General features: G+C 41.4%; 1 pseudogene across 1 annotated transcript; it reads left to right on the top strand.

The window, feature by feature from the left end:
- Positions 1 to 1,808: 1,808 nt before the first annotated feature.
- On the top strand, positions 1,809 to 5,158 carry LOC309548006 (annotated as a pseudogene). Its single transcript has 2 exons — positions 1,809 to 1,822; positions 4,461 to 5,158. The product of its transcript is annotated as an uncharacterized misc_RNA (transcript).
- Positions 5,159 to 6,164: the final 1,006 nt, after the last annotated feature.

The following is a 6,164-nucleotide window of genomic DNA, read 5'->3' as shown; positions in this document are numbered from 1 at the left end:
TAGTCTAGTCTGCCAGAGCCAGACTATTCGGTCTGATGATTGTCAAAAGGATTGATGTGTCTGTTAGTGGGGGACATTTTTTATTATCAAATCATATTCAGTTTTTGTGTAAGCTATATATTAATAAAATTGTAAAAAAAAAATAAAAAAAAAAATAGTTTGGCCTCGGAAATTGGGAACATGAAATGAAAATAAATAGAATACATTACCAATCAAACCACCAAGCTACTCCATCACTCCCTCGTTATCTTTGGTCTTGTCTATTGCAACTCCCTCTACCGAGGCTATCCTAGCTTCAGTCTATCATGAATGCTGCTGCCAGATTCATCCTCCTTACCAACCATTCATTGTCCACCAAACCACTCTGCCAATCCCTCCACTGGCTTCCAGTCACCTAATAAAAAATACTCAAAATACTAACAACATACAAAGCCACCCACAACCTAGCCCTGAGCAACATCACCAAACTTTATTTAATGTATCACCCACACTGTCGTCTCAGCTCCTCCCAAGACCTCCTGCTCTCTAGCTCTCTCGTCTCCTCCTCCCTTGCTCACCTCCAGGACTTCTTCAGAGCCTCTCCTATTATCTCAGACTCTCTACCCCAATCTGTCGGACTATCCTACTCTGTCCACTTATAGATAATCCCTAAAAACCCATCTTCTTAGGAAAGCATATCCCACCTTTACTGTACTTTTACTTTCTTCATCAGGTCATCACTCACAGTTACTACTTTTTGTACCACTGGCTTCTTTTTAGATTGTAAGTTCTCACAGGCAGGGCCCTCCTAACCTTCTTGTCTTTAATGTTATTGTAACTCTACTGCCCCCCTTTATATGTTGTCTTGAAAAGCACTGTGCAAACTGCTGAAATTATATACATAATATGCCAGGTTCTATTTTCTTTTCAGATTATTCCATGTCTGCTGGTCCATATGCACCTGGCCAGCTTTTATTAGATATCATCAAATAAACTGTCTACTACCATCCTAATCTAAAAGACAATAACCCAAGAACTTTTATTTAGTAAACTCAATACTGATACAAAGATTCAAGCATTTATGTACCTGGACCCTGCACGATGAGCCTAGCATGAAAATGCTAGTTGTCTGGCTGCCCTCATTGGCTTTATGACTTAGAAATACTGACAAGTTTACTGTTCAGACTTCATTTACAGCATGCTTGTTCTAGGCTAGTGCCTTTAGAAAGTAATGAAGCCAGAAAATCAGCATGACAGAACTAGCATTTAAGATTGATATCAATGGCTGCCTCAATATTTCTCTCAGTACTGGTTTTATTAAGACAACTGTAATAAAAAACAACTTCTATAAAATATGTAGTTTGTACAAAATGACACAGGTGCTAGGCCTGAAAGCATATTAACACCTTACCAAATCTGTGCCACAAACAGCCACAGTCCCTTTTAGCTTTAGAGTCTTTTTACACGGGCGTTCTGGCTGGTGGACTCCGTTTTGCTCAGCAGGGGATCGACCCGCCAATCCCCACTTAGTAGGCGGATGACAGATCTGTCTCCACTCACTGTGCAGAGATGGACCTGTCAGAGCCCCGCTCTCCTCTATGGGAGATCGGATGAAAACGGATTGACTGTCTGTTTTCATCTGATCCCATCCGATCTGCCAGATGGATAGAAAATAGAGTTACCATCCATCTGGATTTCACAGACAGGATCAGATCGGATAGCAGCGGGTGTCAGTGGACATGTCACTACTGACATCCACTGCCCCATAGGGGTGAATGGAGCATCCGATCAGGTCCGCCCAAAAAACTGATAGGCGTACCTGATCGGAAATGTCATTGTCACAGTAGGTCTTATTTTCTAGCAAGTGGTAAGATGTGTATTATATTTTTTATATATATATATAGATAGAGTATCTCACAAAAGTTAGTACACCCCTCACATTTTTGTATATATTTTATTATATCGTTTCATGTGACAACACTGAAGAAATGACACTTTGCTTCAATGTAAAGTAGTGAGTGTACAGCTTGTATAACAGTGTAAATTTGCTGTCCCTTCCAAAAAATAACTGTGTTCCGGGTTCGAGCCGAGACTTCCAGTCTCATACCTGGTACACAGTGGAGTCTATGACAGGGGCACTCAGCCATTCTGAGAAAGCATGGTATGCTATCAATGAATGCAAACCTCTGATTGACTGAGTCAGAGAAGTGGGCTGATGACCTCATAACCTCTGACTAAGCCAATCAGTGGAAGCTTTGTGCCGCTGTGATAGACTCTACTGTGTTCCGGGTATGAGACTGGAAGTTTCGAATCGAACCTGGAACACAGATGTACAGTATATCAAAAGATGGAGTTCAGCTTTATCCTTTGGCACTGTGATTGGCTGTAGAGTGCTGATGTCAGTACTTGATCATGAACTGTCACAGTTCTAGGAGTGCCAATGAATCGTGCCCCAGAAAAGACAGCAACTCATGTGTGGTGGCTGGATGTTAAGGCCTACCTGTCTTTTCACCACACATCTGTGTATTGCTGCCTTAAAGGCTTTAATATTCCTTAAAGTCCAACTCCAGAATCTGTGGGTACATTTTTTAATCTGGCTGTAGATCGATCAAAATTCAGTAGGTTCAGGGGTTGCACAGGCGGGGATTGCATTGGCAACTATCATCTTGGATAAAGTATTAATATTGGATTAAGTATTGCACTTCGGCTCAGCACTTTCTAAAAAGCTCTTCTCTATCCCTCCACAGGTAATCTATGCTGCTTCGAAAATCCACCTTTAACTGAAATAGAATCATTTCCCACAGTCATTCTTGGAGACTTCAACATCCCTGTTAATCTTAACACTCCTGCTACCTCTAAACTTTTGACCTAAAACAATGGACACATGCTTCTACACACTCTAATGAAATAGAATCATTTCTCTAATTTGCTTAATGGTAATCTATGCTGCTTTCAAAATACACCTTTAACTGAAATATAATCATTTCTCTAATTCGCTTAATGGTAATCTATGCTGCTTTCAAAATCCACCTTTAACTGAAATAGAATCATTTCTCTAATTCTAAAACAATGGACACATGCTTCTACACACTCTACTGAAATAGAATCATTTCTCTAATTTGCTTAATGGTAATCTATGCTGCTTTCAAAATACACCTTTAACTGAAATATAATCATTTCTCTAATTCGCTTAATGGTAATCTATGCTGCTTTCAAAATCCACCTTTAACTGAAATAGAATCATTTCTCTAATTCGCTTAATGGTAATCTATGCTGCTTTCAAAATCCACCTTTAACTGAAATAGAATCATTTCTCTAATTTGCTTAATGGTAATCTATGCTGCTTTCAAAATCTTTTACCTCTGTCCATAGAACACTGATGTTTGTTTTGCTTTCTCTTGTCTATACCCAAATTATGTGATCTATCGGCCTCCTGGACCGGTATCAGGCTTCCTTGATGACTTCTCTGCCTGGCTACCTTACTTTCTCTCTTCTGAAATTCCCACAGTCATTCTTGGAGACTTCAACATCCCTGTTAATCTTAACACTCCTGCTACCTCTAAACTTTTGACCTAAAACAATGGACACATGCTTCTACACACTCTACTGAAATAGAATCATTTCTCTAATTTGCTTAATGGTAATCTATGCTGCTTTCAAAATACACCTTTAACTGAAATATAATCATTTCTCTAATTCGCTTAATGGTAATCTATGCTGCTTTCAAAATCCACCTTTAACTGAAATAGAATCATTTCTCTAATTCGCTTAATGGTAATCTATGCTGCTTTCAAAATCCACCTTTAACTGAAATAGAATCATTTCTCTAATTTGCTTAATGGTAATCTATGCTGCTTTCAAAATCTTTTACCTCTGTCCATAGAACACTGATGTTTGTTTTGCTTTCTCTTGTCTATACCCAAATTATGAGCTGTCCTTATCTTTATTACTCTGCCATTCTGCTCTCTTGCTATTCCTTGTAGTCTGTCTTTTGTGTGAGAAGTTTATTCTGTCAACCATGTGTCCCTCCTATGCAATCCTAATTGATTAATTGGCAATACCTCCACCCAACTCAGTATAAATGTAAGCCCTTTCTAGGGGAAGCACAGGCGGGGATTGCATTGGCAACTATCATCTTGGATAAAGTATTAATATTGGATTAAGTATTGCACTTCGGCTCAGCACTTCAGCGAATGCACAAAGCATACAACTGCAAGCCTACAGACAGACTACAGGTGATCTGAGACTCTATACAACTTTTCCATCTCACATTCAGTCTACTTCTCAATCTCACCACCCTATATTATGCAATCCCTAATTCTCCTTCTCATGTTTGCATCCTCTCTCCTAAAACTTTCTCTCCTTTACTCCTCTTCTCTGCCCCACAGCTTGTATATATCACCCTCACTCCTATCCTCACCTTTATACTGCACTCATCAACTCCTGCTGATTCTGAACCCACACACCAATAAAACCTCCAGGACACTGAGATGTGTCCCCTCTCATAAATCATACTCCCATATCACCTCCCTCACCCTTCTGCTTCTCCTAACCTCTGGAGATATTTCCCCAAATCCTGGACCCCCATCATTTACCTTTGGCAAACATACCCGTCACCCCCTATCCTCTGACACCAGCCGAAAATCCACACAATCTGGTTTCTATTCCTCTTCTGCCTAAAGCCAACCTCCCCTTCTCCTGCGCCCTCTGGAATGCCCACTCTGTTTGCAACAAACTCACCTCTGTCCATGACCTATTTATCACAAACTCCTTCAACCTGCTTGCAATTACTGAGACCTGGCTTCAAGAATCTGACTCTCCTTCTCCTGCTGCCCTCTCCCATGGTGGCCTCCTGTGGACTTACTCTCCCAGGCCTAGTGGACGGAAAGGAGGTGGGATTGGAATTCTGCTTTCCCCTCAAAGCACTTTTCAGGTTCTTCATCCACCCCCTTCTCTGTCTCTCTCCTCATTTGAAGCTCACTGTATACGTCTATTTTCTCCAGTTTCATTGAGAATTGCTGTGATCTATCGGCCTCCTGGACCGGTATCAGGCTTCCTTGATGACTTCTCTGCCTGGCTACCTTACTTTCTCTCTTCTGAAATTCCCACAGTCATTCTTGGAGACTTCAACATCCCTGTTAATCTTAACACTCCTGCTACCTCTAAACTTTTGACCTAAAACAATGGACACATGCTTCTACACACTCTAATGGCAACAGCCTTGACCTCATGTTCTCCTACCTATGCACCCCTCGCAACCTCTCCAACATTCCATTCCCTCTCTCTGATCACCACCTCATTAGTTTCAGTCTCTCCTTGTCCTCCTCCTTACCTTCCAACTACCGAACAATTACCCGTAGAAACCTTCGCCATCTTAACCCTTCACTTCTTTTTTCTGCTACAGATGGTCTCTTCAACACAATCTCATCCCTTTTCCTGCCCCAACATGGCCACTTCTGTCTTCTGTCTAGTTCACTGTCATCTACCCTGGATTCTTTGGCCCCCCTCACTACACACAGAATCAGGCCCCGACCGCTACAACCCTGGCAGATAGACAATACCAGAAGCCTCAAAAAACATAGTCGCGATCTTGAGCGTCTGTGGCGTAACACTAAGTCACAGCAAGATTTCAGCCAATATAAATCTGCCCTCCAAAAATACAGTTCCTGCCTCCACACTGCCAAACAGACCTATTCTATCACTCTCATTAACACCCTCTCACACAGTCCCCGTCAACTCTTTTCTACCTTCAACACTCTACTTCGTCCTCCATTACTTCCACCCACTAACTTACTCACTGCCCAAGAGATTGCCAATCACTTCAAAAATAAGATTGATACAATTCCTAAAGAGATCTTTACACTACAGATATCTCCCTCACCTTACATACCTTGTCCTCCTGCACAATCAATACTTCCCTTGTTTAACCTAACTAGTGTAGAGGAAGTCACTAAAATTTTTTCTAACGCCCACCTAACTTCCTGCCCCCTGGACCCTGTTCCTTCTCAAATACTAAGGTCAGCCTCTGGCTCTATCCTACACTCTTTAACTCATATCTTCAACCTCTCCTTCTCCACTGGCATCTTCCCCAACTCTCTAAAACATGCACTATTAACTCCCATACCAAAGAAACCCTTTACTAGACCCCACCAATCTTAACAACTTAAGACCCATCTCCTTACTCC

Source organism: Pelophylax lessonae (genome assembly GCF_965119305.1).
Source record: "Pelophylax lessonae genome assembly, chromosome: 2".
In the NCBI taxonomy this organism is placed as follows: domain Eukaryota; kingdom Metazoa; phylum Chordata; class Amphibia; order Anura; family Ranidae; genus Pelophylax; species Pelophylax lessonae.
The sequence above is the reverse complement of the archived record's forward strand: the minus strand, read 5'-3'. Positions and strand labels throughout refer to the sequence as shown.